This window comes from Typopeltis vanoorti, chromosome 12 (assembly GCF_054136105.1).
Source record: "Typopeltis vanoorti isolate ZY-2024b chromosome 12, IOZ_Tvanoo_1.0, whole genome shotgun sequence".
In the NCBI taxonomy this organism is placed as follows: domain Eukaryota; kingdom Metazoa; phylum Arthropoda; class Arachnida; order Uropygi; family Thelyphonidae; genus Typopeltis; species Typopeltis vanoorti.
Genome location: NC_143560.1, coordinates 64,787,002 through 64,804,747, shown reverse-complemented (window position 1 = coordinate 64,804,747; position 17,746 = coordinate 64,787,002). Strand labels below are relative to the sequence as shown.

The window sequence follows — 17,746 nt, the reverse complement described above, 5'->3', positions numbered from 1 at the left end:
GTAAGGTTTTTTCTCCCGGAAACTCGGGTTTTTCATCCCACGTACAGACAAATCGGCCTTAAGAACACAAGCAATTCAGACAAAAAATACTGTTGTTGGTGGTGATGGGGGGATAGATGGTGTTGGTGGTGCTGTGTTTGGAGAGTTGAGTAGTGGTGGAGAAGATAGGATGTATTTGGTGAGGCGGAGTAGTGTGCCCTCCCACAATGAGTCCTTGCACTCCCTGGAGGTATCACGTAATAATAATAAAAAAAATCAGCTAATGCCTTTTATTCCCGTATAGGGAGTAGGCAAGGTCGTTTTAGTCCTATCTAACTTTTGGAGACTGAGTGGGCAGTTCAATCTCCACTGGTACCCAATCAGGGATATCTGGCCCAAGGTTATCACTAATTAAGTGGCATGCAGTGAAGAGAGAGACAGCTCAACAATATATTTAATATTGTTGAGCCGTCTGAAATAGTGTGGGTTTTACAGTCAATTTTCTTGAGTTTATGGGACGAAAAACCCGAGCTTCCAGGAGAAAAAACCCACTTGTCCGTGCCAGAGATCGATTATCTCGATCTCTCGAACCTTTGCCGGCTAATCGATCAGTGATCGATTAGCCGGCAAAGGTTGGTCGATTGGTAGAGCCTCTGCTACTAATGGCTCAGTTAAGTAAGTTTGAGCGCGGTTAGTAGTTGGAAGGGGGCCAATCGTTCGATGCTGTCAGCACACTCTCCCTCGATGAGTCTTTGGACTCCCTGGAGGTGTCAAAATAATAATAATAATAATAATAATAACTCGGGAACCAGTCGAAAAAAGGCTTAGAAAAATTTCCTCTAGTTGCTGACTAGATTCGAAACCAAGAAGTCTTCCTTCATGCGGTCAAGTGCTGTGGTGTGCAAATGCCACATCCACTGAGCTACACAGGCTCTATGTAATAATAATAATAATAATAAATAATATTACATTTACACAGTTCTCATAATCTCCCTAGTGTATGTTAACTCATACAGCTAGACAACTCTCTACTGATAAACACATGAATGTTGTCTGCACACAGTGCCACTAACAGAACCAGGCTTGTGTAATTCTGTGGGCAATATGGAGATGTGCAGAAGTTGTAACATTAATTAAGGCAAGATTATGAATAAGGTGAGTGTGAGAAGGAGAATAAAGAACAGCTTCTTTGCATAGAGAATGGATGGTGAGTGGAGCGCATTACCTGATAGTATGGTGAACATGGACACATTGAATGAGTTTAAAGCACAGTTTGATGGCTCTGTGTGCAACAGTGTGTACCTTCCCAATGAGTCGTTGTCTATATTGGAGATCTGTTGTCTGTATTGGAAATAATAATAAAATATAACATTTTTGGCATTAATAGTTTTCTCACAAAAAATAAAGGAAGCGCTATAAGAAAATTCTTGTGGCAGATTAAGAGAGAGACTGTTAAAGCATTAGTTTCACTTACTATATTTAGTTTTTCTTTCTAACAGAAAGATGAAAGCCATTGTTTACATGAACTGTTTATTACTTACTTGCTTTCAATCAAAAGCACACTTATGTGGAGTATTTCACAAGACAAAATATGAGCTTGAGTGACTCAAGAAATGATTGGTGTGTGTGGTAAAGCAGAAGAGAAAATAAAAGATAAAGTGAATGGGAAAAGCATAAAAGTGCAAAGGACTGGGAGTGAAGAGAAAGTATTTTCCATGGTTATTCGATGATATGTATTTAATGAGAAAGTACTAATGCACATTTCTGGGTGTAAAGATCAAGAATGTTAGTGAATTTGTTAGGATGTAGAAGGGTGAAGTGAAAGAGTTGTTTGTTTTGGCAGGAACAAACGATTTGAAAGAAGAGAAATATACTATCAGAGAAGATATCAAAGAGTTATTGAGAGAAGTGAAAATGAAGAATTAGAAAGTAAAAACTGTGAGTCTGCTGCCTAGGGGGCAGAAGGGCTATGATCACTAATGAGTCAATGAGAATATCATGAAGGAGGAATGGTGTGCAGTTTATAGATGTATGGAGTGAATCTGATGGACAAAAGAACTTGTAGATGACTGATGGACTGCATTTGAATAGTTTGGGAATTGGACATTTGGAGAAAGTGTTGATCAGTGAGAGGTTGTAAGTTCAAAATTAGGAAAACTATTGATATTAGGGGTGGGGGTAAGCAATCAACCATGTGTCTATGCCTCTCCCAACAGAAATAATTGCAAGTGCAAAAATGATTGTAAAGACCTGTGTACAGTATTATCTTAGGTTTCATATCCAAATGGGTTGGTAATGGCATAATGTAAGAGTAAATGTGGGCCCAAGGATATAGATAATTGGATATAGATGTGGGCCCAAGGATAATTTAACTTGATGCTAATAAGGCAATAGGATTTCACAGTATATTATCAAGTGTCTTATGGGAATGCTCTATGGAATTCATGTCACTTTTGGCACACCTATTTAACATGAGCCTTGGAACAGGGTGAGTCCCAAGAATGAAAGGTGGAAAAAATTTTTCTATTTCACAAAGCGGTGGGGGGGGGGGGGATAAGACTGAAGCTACAAATTATAGGCCGATCTCTGTTCTGGGGTTGCTGTTAGAGAAGTTGGAGCAAACTAGAATTCAGAAATTAGTCAATAATAGCAGTATTCTTTGTGATAATCAGCATGAGTTTGTTAGAGAAGGTCTTGTCTCAGCAATCTGCTTATGTATTACAACAAGGTGACAAATTCATCAATAAAGGAAATGCATATAAAGTTTTGACTTTTTTTAAGGCCTTTGATAGACTACCACATGACAAGCTAGTAGCTAAACTGAAAGATATGCAATTAGACAACAAATGAGTAAGATGAATAGCTGACTGGCTGTTAGACAGTTATCAGTAGGTGGTATATGGAGGATTAGTATCACAAAAGAGGTAGGATACTAGTGGAGTGCCACAAGATCTGTTTTGGAACCATTATTGTTTACCTTGTATGCTAATGACATTGGGACTGGCTTAACTAGAGATGTGCAGATGTTTGGTGATAATGCAAAGTTAGGAAGAGCTATGAGAATTAGAGCAGGCATTGTGGCCTTGCAGGAAGATCTGAATAGGCTACGTGAGTGGGCAAATGAGTGGAGTTAGAAGTGTGATGCTGCAAAGTGCAAGGTCTTGAAATTTAGTCGGCAAGGTTGCAGAGTATACAGTATACAGATTATGCAGAGTATACAATTAATGAAGAAATTTTGAAGGATGGAGAAGATGACAGATCTGGTAATGAGGGTGGACAGAGATATGAAGTTTAGGGATCACATTACTAAAATTGTAAGAGCATTCCAACGAATTACGGCAATAATGCAGAAGCAAAGGGAATGTGGTTTCCTGTTATAAGGCTTTAATCAGACTACATATGGGCTACTGTACACAGATTTGGTCACTTGGTTTTCAGGGGGGGAAGGATAATGATGCATTGGAGAAGGTCCAGAGAAGGCTTACTAATTAATGTCAGCTGCAAGGAGAGCTTGAGGGAATGCAACTTACAGAGCGCCTTGCAAATAGAAGAAAATGAAGGGATATGATTGAGACATATAAGTTGGTGAGGAGTTGTTACCTGATTAATGTGGAAAAAATATTTCATAGAGTAGAGGGAGAGAAGGGTAGAACCAAAGGCTATCTACGAAAGCTGTATAAGGAGGGTGTTAACAGGGGGAATGAGAAGCAGAGAAACTGAAATATGAATATAAATAAAATAATAATAATAGTGCATATCATGTTGATGGTGATGGATTACAGTACACTTGTGATGCTGGGGATTTGGGGGTGATGATGGAGAGAGAGAGAGATTGAAAGTTCAAAAAGATATATTACAAAAGCTGGCAACCAGCTCAAAGAATTACTTGGTTGAATGAAGAACACATTGACAAGCAAAGATATGGAGGTTATTTTCCCTCTTTAAAAGTCATGATTGGCCACATCTTGGCTATTGTGCACAGATTTGGTCACCTGGGTTTCTTCAGGAATTAAGAGATAGTGGAGAAGATTTAGAAATAAGTGACCAAGATGGTGACAGGTCTGTGGAACGCTCTCTATGAAGCAGATTGAGTGCTTATCAGTTGCAGAGTTTAGTAGATAGGTGGTGGAAAGACAACATAACAGAAACTTATAAATTACTAAAGGGATTCTATAAGTTGACACAAAAGAAATTTCTGTGTCAACTTTTAGAATCCTTTATATAATCACTTGGATGTTATGTAGGAGTGTAGTTAGTAAGAGTGTGTAGACTAGATTATTTTCTTTGAGAGTGGCAAATGAGTTGAATGAATTATCAGAGGTAGTTGTGAGTGCCCTAATGGTGAATAAGTTAGCTTAAGAACAGATATGATATGTATTACGTGAATAATGGTTAGTGAGGTTCTTCCATGATGAGTCTTTTGACTTCATCGTAATATCCATATAATAATAATAATAAATACAGAACTTTAACCACCACCACCTCATTTCCAAATAAATAAATAAAAACATAATTTCTTTTGCACTGTCCCAGAATGTCATTACTAACTTCTAAAAATGCAAGACAAACAAAAAATTGTTGATAGTTTTTAAAGATGACTAAATGAAAAAATAAAGTATATTTAATTATTTACAGGGATGTCAACATAAATAGTAGGTTACATTCTTGTTCCCAAGTTCTCCATATAAAGAGACATGTGAAGTACGCCACTTTTTCTTAAAAGCACGAAGTAAATGGCTTCCCAGTTTCTCATGTTTTTCTTACAGTTCTCCATAGAGCAATTGGAAAAACGATGGTGCATTGCATCCTTCGATTGGACAAGGCCTAAATTCGATTCTCATTGTGATGAGAGGAATCTTTTTGTAGGTTTTTTCAAGTGAAGGTGAGTTAGCCGATCTCATATGGAGGTAACATGTTTTTTTCTCAAAGAAACTTGGAATTTTCATCCTGCATACAGACAAATCGGCCTTGAGAAAACATGCAATTTACAGACAAAAAAAAAATACTAGTGGTGGTGGTGTTCAATGGATGGCATTGGTGTAGATGATGATGATGGTAATTGTGGTTCCCTGCAGTTGATGGATTAAGTGGTGGAGACAGAGAGCTGTAGAGCAGATGCCCTCCCTTGATGAGTTTTTAAACTCCTTGGAGGTGTCATGTAATAATAATAATAAATTCAAACTGGAATACGTGTCTTTGCCTCTGATGATGTTCAATTACTTTCTATAATAAAGTAACAATCGAGTTGGATAAACAAAATCTGTACTCGGTGATACCGCTGAACTTTGCAAAGCCATTTGACAGGATTCCACATGGAACTCTGCTGCATAAATTGAAGCAAATGGGAATGGATTCAAAGCTGGTGATTTAGATTAGAGGGTTGCTGATAGACAGCTATCAAAAGGTGCTTTATGGAGGAGCTGAGTCCAAGAGAAGGCAGGTGACTAGTGGTGTACCTCAGGACTCAGTACTTGGTCCTCTGTTTTTTAATTTGCACATTAATGATATTGGAAATAATTTCACAAGAAATATCCACTTGCTTGCTGATGATGCAAAAATGAGAGGAGCAATAGTCAACGAGTGTATAATATAAGCACGTAACACACAAGAAAGATATTTAATTAGCCAAATATTTCGGTCTGAAAATTGCAGACCATCTTCAGTGGCAATACAAGAACAGTTTTAAAATACAAGGTGGAATACTAACAAAAGATCATTTATAAATAGAACATGCTGCATAATGTTATATTATATCACTAAGTATTAAAGAGAAATATTTTTAAGCAGAGACATGATTGTATTAAAATATTAATTAATAATTTCAATAATTTTAAATAACATAAAATTAATATGAATTAATGAGTTATCCTGATTAGACTTTCCCAGATTTTTGATACAGATATACAGTCATTCCGATTCAGGTTAGGACGCCTTACTCCATCGTCCTAACCTGAATTGGAATGACTGTATATCTGTATCAAAAATCTGGGAAAGTCTAATCAGGATAACTCATTAATTCATATTAATTTCATGTTATTTAAAATTATTGAAATTATTAATTAATATTTTTAATTCAATCATGTCTCAGCTTAAAAATATTTCTCTTTAATACTTAGTGATATAACATCACACAGCTTGTTCTATTTATAAATGATCTATTGTTAGTATTCCACCTTGTATTTTAAAACTGTTCTTGTATTGCCACTGAAGATGGTCTGCAATTTTCAGACCAAAATATTTGGCTAATTAAATATCTTTCTTGTGTGTACGTGCTTATATTATACAATCTTTATGTCACAAGTATCCTTAAAATATCAAATAGTCAACGAAGAGGATGATTTAAATATACTGGAGGTATGGGCAAAGATAAATGACTGTCAGTTTAAGGTGGCTAAGTGTAAAGTGATGCACTTTGGGAGGATGAAATCACATGCTGTGTACTATATTAATGGAATTGAACTGCAAAAAATTATTATTATTATTATTATTATTATTATTATTATTATTATTATTATTTGACACCTCCAGGGAGTCCAAAGACACATCGAGGGAGAGTGTGCCAACAGCATCGATGAAGCATGGGACTTGGGTGTTACTGTTGATAGAGAACTAAAGTTTAAAATGAATATTGCAAAGGTTGCCATAAAAGCACATCAAATTACATGGTTGTTGAAGATCACACTGACAAACAGGAATAGGAAAGTTATTGTTCCACTTTATAAGGCATTAATAAGTAGCCCACATCTGGACTACTGCACACAAATCTGGTCACCTGGATTCTTTGATGATGAAGAAGTGGTGAATATGAATAAGTTGAATGTGTATTTGGGCTACAAAGTTTGGTTTATAGGCAGAAAAAGGGGGACATAATAGAGACTTATAAGATGTTAAAAGGGCTGTATAAAATTGATGCAAAGGAAATTTTTCAGTATATGACAAATATTAAAGTAAGTTAGTAGAATTTATTCAAAAACTCCAATATATTTCATCCAACATTACATGGACATCATCAGGGGGTTAGACCATTAACTGCATTCAAAAGATGAATCAAAATAATGATTCATAAGTCATGTGTATATTTAGCTTGTGTCTCAGTTGTAACCGAAATATATGGAGGTTCAAAAAAACAACTGTTGTAAGTTGCATAGAATTAAAAAAATAATAATAATAATAATAAAATAAATATAATATAATTATTAATTAATTAATTAAAAAAACAACCTATGAACAATTAATAGTGATCACTTCCCAAAACTTGGATATTGCTATGCTGTCTGATCAGTTCGGTTCGGGTGATTTCTTAACATTTCATATGTTTGAAGGAAGAGAAAAGTGAAGTTATGTTTCGTTTCAAAGAACTCTGTCTGGAGTCAACAGTGTGAGAAGCAAGGTCAGATTTGTCAAATTCAAAAAAAAAAAAAATATATATATATATATATATATAGTCCTGATGTCCTCATGCTATTGACATTAGACACACAGAGTTTTTTTTTTGGAACCATACAAAACTTCTTCACTCCAGCAAGTTCAAATTTGATTGTCTCTTCCTTGAAACATGTGAAACATTACGAAATCGTCAGAACATGAACTGATCAGACTGTAGAGAAGTGATCACTATTAACTGTTAACTGTTCATAGGTTTTTTATTTTAATTAATTAATAATTATTTTATTTATTTTTATCTTTTATTAAATTTAATTATTATTATTTTTAATCTACGCCACTTACTATAATTGTTCCTTTGAACTCTAATAGTGCAATATCATATTCTTCAGCTGAGACATGAACTAATATGCACATGACTCATGACTCATTATTTTAATTCATCTTTTGAATGTAATTAATGGCCTATCTCCCTGATGATGTCCACATAGTGTCAGATGAAATATAGTGGAGTTTTTGAATAAATTCTATCTAATTTTTGTTACATGCATAAGCCATGAAACTTACTTTAATATGCTAGTGCACATGTTCCATTAAAGCTATTAATTATATGACATATAGTCAGAGAAGTAGGGGTCATCCATCCATCGAAGTTGTGTAAAACTGTAGTTTAAGGATGTGCAGACTAGATTTTTTGCATGAAGAGTGGTGAATAAATGGAATGGATTGCCAGAATTAGTTGCAAGGTTCTTGACAGTGAATGAGTTTAAGGAGAGATGTGATAGGTTTTGTGTGCAAAATATTTAGTGTGGGTCTCCTGCAATGAGTCTCTAGACTCCAAGGAAATACTGTACAATAATAATAAAAACCAAACTTTCTTCAAACTTGTTATTCCTTTTGCTGCAATGCCTTCCTCACATTGTCTGAAACTAATATTTTTTGTCAATTTCTGAAGTCATATTTTTGAAATAATAATGTTATTACTAATAAACTTCAGTGTATAATTGAATTGTGTGCATGTATATGTGTTCAATGTACTAATGGGCGAACAAAGTAATTTGGCTAAGAGATCAACATTTATTTCTTCCTTCTTTCTTCTAAGATGAGAAACTTTCATAACAGAAACATTTTTCTATATATGATAATGTATCTATTAATATGTACTTCCTTTCCAGAATATCTTAATTTGGATATCTCTACCAAAAATAATCTTTTTACATATTGCACTATGAGAAAAAAAAAGTCAGCAATTCTTTATTTTTAGTTATTTTGCTTAAAAGCAAACCATGTGAATATACTTTAAGACAGATAAATATGCAAGTTATTTGTATTAATCACCATTGGAAAGTGAAAGTGAAAAATGAAAGGTCTTTTGCACTTCTGAGATTGCTATGGTTATGTTTAATTCTTGAGCATTCACATATAAAGACCACATAATGAGATGAGGAAAAAAGCTAAAATCATCAAGTTATATAATAAATGTTCTTACAAAAGTATTGGTGAACCAGTACCATTGGAATTCCTTCTTGAATTTATATACTATATTCAACTTATGAAACCCATTGTACATTCTTAAAATTACTCTTTCATATTTGAATTATAGTGCCAATAATGTAAATACAATTTCCTTAAAAATTACAAAGTTTTATTCAGCATTTTTTTCACATTGTTGCAATATGTAGATATGTGAATGCAAAAATTTTATTCCATAAAATATTTGCATTCATTGTCAGGAAGTTTAGTAAGGAAACATGGATTAATTTTATTGTCAATGTCATCATCCAGTAAAAATAAAATTAACAAGTTAGCTGGACTGCAGGAGATATTCAGTTCAGATGACGTTGAGATGGCCTGGGATGGGTGGGTAGAATTTAGGTGTGAGGAAAGTTGTAGAATTGGTGGAAGTGACTGGGGAAGGTATTGAAGAGTCACATCATAAGAGTGACATTCGTAGGACTTGTAGAAGCAGTAACGATTTCTTATGTTTATTCATTAATACTAGAAGTATTCAAAATAAGGGGAATGAAATTGTTGCTTTGCTCGAGTCTGTTCGCCCCAAAATTGTTGGTATAAGTGAGACATGATTAGATGACGATGACATCCTAACAGGAATAGAGATGAACGGATATGATATTTTTTGTGAAGATAGATAGGGAAGAAAGGGAGGAGGAGTACTGTTAATGGTAGCAGATGAGTTGTGCCCATCTAAGGTGGATTTGCAAGGTGCAAATAGTGGTCACGGTTTTGAGGTGGTATGGTGTGAGGTAGAAGTAAACAGGATGAAATATTTAGTTGGGTGTTGCTATAGACCTGGTAATATGGAGGGTAATGAGAAGGAAATGTATAGGCAAATTGGCCTAGCTAGCAAGAAATGAGTTATCATTATGGGCGACTTTAATTATGGTAATATAGACTGGAAGCAATCTGGGGGTAAAGAAAATGAATTTTTGGAGTTTTTGAAAGATAATTACCTTAGGCAGCACGTAACGGAGGGTACACGAGAGTATTGTCATCAAGAGTATTGGATTTGATCATCTCATCAGATGATGTTATTATAAATGAGGTGTCAAATCTTCCACTAGTTGGTGAGAGGGACCACGAGGTGATCACATGTAGGGTGACCAGTCATTTGAGGACGTCTGTTAGAAAGGGCTATATTTGGAATCATAAGACTGGTAATTATGAAAAGCTCAGGAAACAGCTTGTGATAATAAATTGGAAAGAGGAACTGGATGGAAGGGATATCAATGCTGCTTGGGCCATACTCAAGAACTATTTGGTGGAGGCAATATCAGAGTGTATTCCAAGGGTCAAGAGGGTAATAGATTAGGTGTAAAACGGATGAATCAAGAGATAAGGTATGCAATTTGGAAGAAGAAGGTATTATGGAAAAATAAAATGAGTATTTATAACAACCAGTTGCATGAGAAGTACAAAGAGCAGGAAAGGAAGGTGACTAGCTTGATTAGGGTAGCAAAAATGCAGTATGAGCAGCAGTTAGCTGCTTATACTGCATTTTTGCATAAGTGGCCAAAAAAATCCAAAGGAGTTTTTTCGATATGTCGCCAGTAGAAGAAAGAATGATTATGGTAGGATGGGATTGATTGATGAAAACGGAGGAACGATAACTGCTGCAGAGAATATAGTTGAGATATTTAGTGAGCAATTTCTAAAGGTATTTCATTCTTGTGAATGTGGCATCATGCAGAACTTGAAAGCAGTGGGAAAGGAGGAGGAGGAGGAACTGTTAGTAAGTGAACAGGAGGTATATGAGGAATTGAATAGACTTGATGTAAATAAGGCTGTGGGATTGATACTATTTCACCACGTGTCTTGAGGGAATGTGCCAGAGAGTTAACAAGCTTTTGTATATCTTTTCAACATGAGTCTCTCACTGGGTCAAGTTCCAAAAGAGTGGAAAGAAGGTAAAATTGTTCCAATTCATAAGGAAGGTGATAAGAGTAAGGCTTTGAATTATAGACCAGTCTGTATGCCTGGAGTTGTGGTCAAGGTATTAGAGAAGTTAGTTAGGAATAAGATTCAGAATTGGGTTGACAACAGAAAAATACTCTTTGGCAGCCAGCATGGATTTACTAAAGGAAGATCGTGCTTTAGCAACCTGCTTACTTTTTATAATAAAGTGACAAATGCGTTGGATAAGGGTGTTGCAAATACAGTGGTATATTTAGATTTTGCAAAGGCGTTTGATAAATTGCCACATGACAAGCTGGTAATTAAATTGGAACAGATGGGGCTGAACAGTAGATTGGTTCGCTGGATTGGAGATTGGCTGTCTGATAGGTATCAGCAAGTTGTCTATGGAGGAGTGATATCCCATAACAGGAAAGTTACTAGTGGTGTACCTCAAGGGTCTGTTTTGGGTCCATTGCTGTTTAATTTGTATGTAAATGATATTTGGAGAGGTCTGAATGGTGATGTGCAGTTGTTTGCAGATGATGCAAAGTTGGGGAGAGCTATCAGGAGTAGTGTGGATGCTGTACCTTTGGTACCTTTGCAAGAGGACTTGAATACACTGTCTGAATGGGTAAATAAGTGGGGATGTCAATTCAATGTTTCAAAGTGTAAGGTTTTGAAATTTGGGAAGCAGAGATGGGGTGTAAAGTACACAATCAGTGCAAATATCTTGGAAGAGGTAGAGGAGATGAGAGATCTGGGAGTGATTGTAGACAAGGACCTAAAATTTCGAGGACATGTTACTACAATTGTGAAGACAACACAGCGGATAATGGGAATGATGCGGAGGACATGGAATTGAAGAAGTAAGGATGTTATGGTTCCTTTGTATAAGGCTTTGATTAGGCTACATATGGATTACTGTGCACAGATCTGATCACCTGGTTTTCAAAAAGATAAAATTGCGTTGGAAAAAGTTCAGAGGCGATTGACTAAGGTGGTTTCTGGTCTCTGGAATGTAGAATATGAAGACAGATTGACAAAATGCAATTTGCAGAAATTGGTGGATAGAAGGAGGAGGGGAGAGATGATTGAGACATATAAGCTGTTAAGAGGTTATTACCAGATTAATTTCAGGGAGGTTTTGCACAGAATGGGCAAGGATAGCAGGAGAACAAGAGGTCATTCCTGGAAGCTGTATAAGGAGGGTGTGAGCAAGGGAGTGAGGAGCAGGTATTTTGCATGGAGAGTGGCGAGTGATTGGAATGCTTTGCCAGAGAGTGTGGTGAGTGCAGAGACAGTAAATATATTTAAAGCACAGTATGATAAACTGTGTGTATAACAGTGGACCTCCCATGATGAGTCTTTGACTCCATGGAGATTTTCATGATAATAATAATAATAACAATAATAATAGTTAGTAAGGATTACTAGATATGCAAATGTAATGGCTCTTCAGATAATCTAAACAAGCTTAAAAATGTGGGTAAATGATATGAGTTATCATGGCTAAGTATAAGCCTCTGAATTTTGGAATCTACAGAACTCAAAACAGATCCCAGGTGCATAAGCCATCTGTTTAGTTCCAGGACATATTGTAAAGGTGGTAAAAATGAATCAATGGGTTGCTGCACTAATAAGAAGGAAAATGATCAGCAGAAATAATGTGGCAGAATTTCCATTGAAAGCTTAGATCAGATCATATTTGGATGACTATGCTCAGAACTGGAGCTGATGATAAAACATTGGAGAGGGTGCACAGACAGTCGACAAAAGTAATTTCAAACCTGTGGAATCTTAGCAATGGAGACATGCAATTTGCAAAGTTTGGAAGATGGAAAATGCACAAGTGATACGAATGTGATGTTTAAGTTGTTAAGAGGTATTTAATGAATGGAGATAGAAGAGCTTTTCCAAATGATAGCAAGGGGAAGGGATAAAGTCTAGAGGCAATCCTGAAATGTAAATATAAGAATAAGAAGTGCTTTTATGTAAAGAGTATGAGTGGAATTCACTGCCTGGATGTAGCAAATGCTATGAGTGTGAATGGGTTAAGATTCATTGAGAGATATGTTGCTGATTTAGTAATGAGCCCATGGATTTCTTGAAGATTTATTATTATTATTATTACCCCAAGACCTCATGGAGTCAAAGACTCATCTGGGAGGTCCTTTTATCACACACATACAGCTCATCATACTGTGTCTTAAACACACTCGAACTCCTTGCAGACACCACACTCTCAGGCAAGGCATTCCAATCATTCACAACTCTGCACGAAAAAAAACTGCCCCTCACTCCCCTACTCACACCCTCTTTATACAGTTTCCATTGATGACCTCTGGTTCTCCCCCCGATCTCCCACTATTTTCTGTAGAACTTCTCCAGCATTGATCCTATAACAACCCCTTACCAACTTGTAGGTCTCTATCATATCTTCCCTCTTCCTCCTGTCCACCAGACTCTGCAAATTACATCTTCTCAATCTTTCCTCATATTCGACATTCCAGAAGTCAGAAACTACCTTAGCCAATTGCCTTTGGACCCTTTCCAACATCTCTGCATCCTTCTGAAAACCAGCTGACCAAATCTGGGAACAACAGTCCATGTGTGGCCTAATCAAAGCCTTAACCAAGTATTTCATTCCATTCACCTCTATCTCACACCATACTGCCTCAAAACCACTGGCAATATTTCCCTCTTCCATCTCTACTTTGTATGGACATAACTCTTTCTCTAGCATCAATAGCACTCCCCCTTTTACCCCTTCTATCCTCATGAAACACATCATACCTTCCATCTCTATTCCTGTCAGGATGTCGTTCTCTTCCAACCATGTCTCACTTATTCCGGCAATCTTTGGGTGAACAGACGCATTAATGCAACCATTTCATCTGCCTTGTTTCTTATACTTCTAGCATTTGTATACAAACAAAACAGCTCATTTCTGGATCTACAGCTGGTTCCACTGATACCACTCACTCGAGGTGATCTCTCCATGCTCGACTGGGGTCATTTCCCTTTCTGCTTATTCATTTTAAAACCCTTTTCAATTCCAACTGTTTCCTCTTGATCCCAAGTCATTCCATTTCTTTCCTGTTGTAAAACTTTTCCCTAGATGAATCTTCCAACCTCTATGATGATGTCATAGTCTCATCTAGGGAAAAGTAAATAATAAATTTATGTAGTGTAATGTAAAAATTAATTTGGTGTTGAAGAATGATCCTTAACATATAAGTTGCCACATTCTTTCCTTTTGTTTTTGCATTTATTTTGTGTTATTTACAAACTTGTACATTTATAGACTTAAAATGTAAATGTACTTACTCTAAATGCATTTGAGATAAAATGTGCTTGTTCATCTTGTAATGTAATAAAATATTGATGATAAAGCATTTTGCTCAATGTTAAATCTTCATTTCCCCTTTCCCCTTCTGTGTCACATCTAATTAAAAAACAACATGTAATAAAAAGTTTTGCCTTTAAAATATCAAAACAAGCTTATGGCTATAACCTTCAGTAATTATAATTACTGTGATTACTAAAGTTATTGTAACAGGATTGCATTTGTATTCAGAAGGTTTTTGGAACTTTTAAATTATTTTTATAATGTTACTGTTCTGTTTCTTATCTGTAAAATTCAAAGTTGTCTAAGAAAATACTTCATAATTTGAGATGAATCCATTCCTCTTGTCACAATGTGAATTTTAAAGAGGAACTACTAATAATACCTTAAGCATCATTAGCATTCACCTGTATAGCACCACATTTTGGGTATGGTAGTTCATGAACAAAAGGTTAATAACTACTACATTTTTGTTCTTTTTATGGGCAGTTATTTCACTCTATGCCAAAACTCACCAGGGACAGAAATTATTAAGTGTGATAAAACATTTGGGTTTGAGAGAGCACGTGTAATTCTCCATCCCAGTACTCCTCGTAATCTCTCAGTTGATTAAAAAAACAACTGTCTTATTTATTTATAATTTTATATTACGAAATTCACTGTTAAATATTTATGAAAACATTTTTAAGTTACATTTATTGAAATAAATATGATTTCAACTTGTTTTTTTTTTCCCTTTATGTGAAAAATTCCAATAGTATTTATTATTATTATTATCATCAGACCTCTAAGATGTCATGGACTCATCATGGGAGATACTCTGTCATGCATGGAACTCATCATTCATCCATCCAATTCTTGTCCATCCAAAACAGGTTGAATTCTCTAATTAGAGGTTTTTAGGCAATTAATGTGGCCATTTTGCCATTCTTCTGCTTCATCCACTATGAATGTATATTTTATGACCTTAGATTTGTGTGTTCATGAAGTTGGTTTGCCTGTTTTGATGGATAAAAAACCTCTACCTCCATGTGAGACCACATCCCTCACCTTTAATTGAAAAGTCCTGATAAAGGTTCTTTGCATTATACAGCTTGGAGGCTCTGAGCTCATCATACTGTGCCTTAAATATATTCCCATTCTCTGTAGTCACAACACTCACTCTCTCAAACAATGCATTTCAATTATTCACCTCTCTCTCTCTCTCTCTCTCCATGAAAAAAAGACATTCTTCTCACTCTCTTCCAGGGATGACCTTTTGTTCTTTCCTCACTTCCCACCAATCTATGAAAAACCTCATCGAAATTAATCTGAAAAAACCCCTTACCAACTTATTATATATATATATTTATCATATTGCACCCCTCCCTCTAGCTACCAGACTCTGCAAACTGCATTTTCTAAACCTTTCTTCATATTCAACATTCAAGAGACCAGAAACTACTTTACTTTTGGACACTTTCCAATATCACATCATCTGTTTGAAAAACAGGTGGCTATATCTGTGTTAGCAATTGCATTAGAAAACTTATCCATCAATGAGAACGTCACTGTTGTTAACCCAATTCTTGATGTTCTTCCTAACCTTTCCATACAAATGATCAGAGTCTACCTGTGAAACAGGATAGCATAAATCAACAGATTGCACAGCAGGAGGAAGATGAATATGAGGTTGAAGATGTGGTTGCAGCAACAGCACAAGGTGATGGATGCATAAAGGTGAGGATGAGACAGGTAATGATGGAAATCACAGTCAGGATCAGGGAAACGGGAGTGGTCAAACTGAAGAGAGAGATGTAGTATAGCAGCTAAAATAGAGAATGTTGGTGCTGGTAGGATGGCCTCAAACACACAGCGATTGTTATGTTTATACACAAATGTAAGGAGCCTTCGAAACAAGAGAGGTGAGTTTGTGGCATTGATTGAGAAGGTGCCCAAAAGTAATTGGAATAAGTGAAACTTGGTTGTCTGAGGAGAATGTGATGTAGGGAATAGAATTAGAAGGATATATAATTTTCCAGAAGGATAGAGATGTGAAAAGGGAGGAGGAAAAGTGCTGTTAATGATTGCAGAGGAATTGTGTCCATAAAGTGTGGATGTTGATGGTGCATGCACAGATTTTGAATCTGTGTGGTGCGAAGTTGCAATAAACAGGTTAGTATATCTGACAGGATGCTGTTATAGGCCAGGGAATGCAAAGAATACTGATTGTGAAATGTTTATACAAATTAGCTGGGCATGTAAAAAGAAGGTGATCCTGATAGGAGACTTTAATTACAGGAATGTAGACTGGAAGGAGGAAAGTGTATGGGAACAAGGAGAGCAAGTTTGTGGAATTTCTGAGAGATAAGTATCTTAAGCAGCACATGATTGAAGCAACTAGAGGCTTTAATGTTTTGGATTTGGTGATAACTTCACCAAGATGTAGTTGTTAATGAAGTGTTTACACTGCTGCCAGTTGGTGAGAATGATCATGAGGTATTTGTTTGGGAAGTGATGAAACAGGAAAAGGTCACTGCCAAAAATGGATATATGTGGAAGTATAAAGCAGGTGATTATGCGACGCTCTGTAATCAGTTAGCATCAGTACATTGGTTAGATGAGCTGAGCTTAAAAGATGGTGACAATGCATGGAAACTCATAAGGCAGTACCTGACAAAAGCAACGTATGACTGCATACTCAGGGTTAAGCTAGCAAAAGAAGTGAGAGTGAAATGGATGAACGCCGAAATCAAGCAAGTTGTGCTGGAAAAGAAAATGTTATGGAGTAGGTACAAGAGAGTTGGTGGTGATCAGATCCATGAATAGTATAAAGTGCAGGCTAGAAAGATGACGAGCATGGTAAAGAAAGAAAAGGCACAGTATGAGAGGATATTGGCTGGTCAGGCCAAAGTTAATTCAAGGGAATTTTTCTGCTACATGGCAAGCAAGAGAAAGAATAATTATGGCAGACTAACATTGGTGGATAGTCATGGCAGCAGACTAACAGCTGCAAAGGATATAGTGAAGTTACTGAATGATCACTTTATCAGCATATATCATACTAGCATAATGATCCGGTACAATATATAAAAGAGAAGCAAGTATTAGGAGAATTGGAAGTGAAAGAAACAGAGGTGTATCAGATGTTCGTTGCATTAGATGTGAAAGGGAATGGATAATGTATCACTGTGTATGCTTAAGGAATGTGCACCACAGTTGGTTATGCCCTTTATCTGCTTATTTAATGAAAGTCTTGCATTGGGTTGGTTCCTAAGGAGTGGAAAGCGGGCAAAATAGTACCATTTCACAAGCATGGTTCTAGGGGCAGAATTCCAATTATACACCAGTTTGTATATCTGCAGTTGTTGTCAATGTACTGGAGTGATTGGTTAGGAATGGAATAGAGGATTGTGTTGATTGACACAGGATTCTTTTGATGGTCAGCTTAGGTTAGTAAAGAGTAGGTTTTGTTTTAGTAATCTAATTACATTTTATAATAAGGTAAAGAGTCTATTAGATAAGAAAAATTTATATGCAGTGATATTCTTGGACTCTGCAAAGGCATTTGATAGATTGCTTCATAACAGGTTGATGTAGAAGCTGCAGAGGATCAGAATTGATAGTATTATATTGGTTAGATGG

General features: G+C 36.0%; 1 protein-coding gene across 1 annotated transcript in view; it reads right to left on the bottom strand.

Annotated features, from left to right (window-relative positions):
- Nucleotides 1–17,746, bottom strand: part of LOC150100847 (voltage-dependent calcium channel type A subunit alpha-1-like) — a 1,659,894-nt gene that overhangs the window by 1,111,910 nt on the left and 530,238 nt on the right. The gene's annotated exons all lie outside the window — the stretch shown is intronic.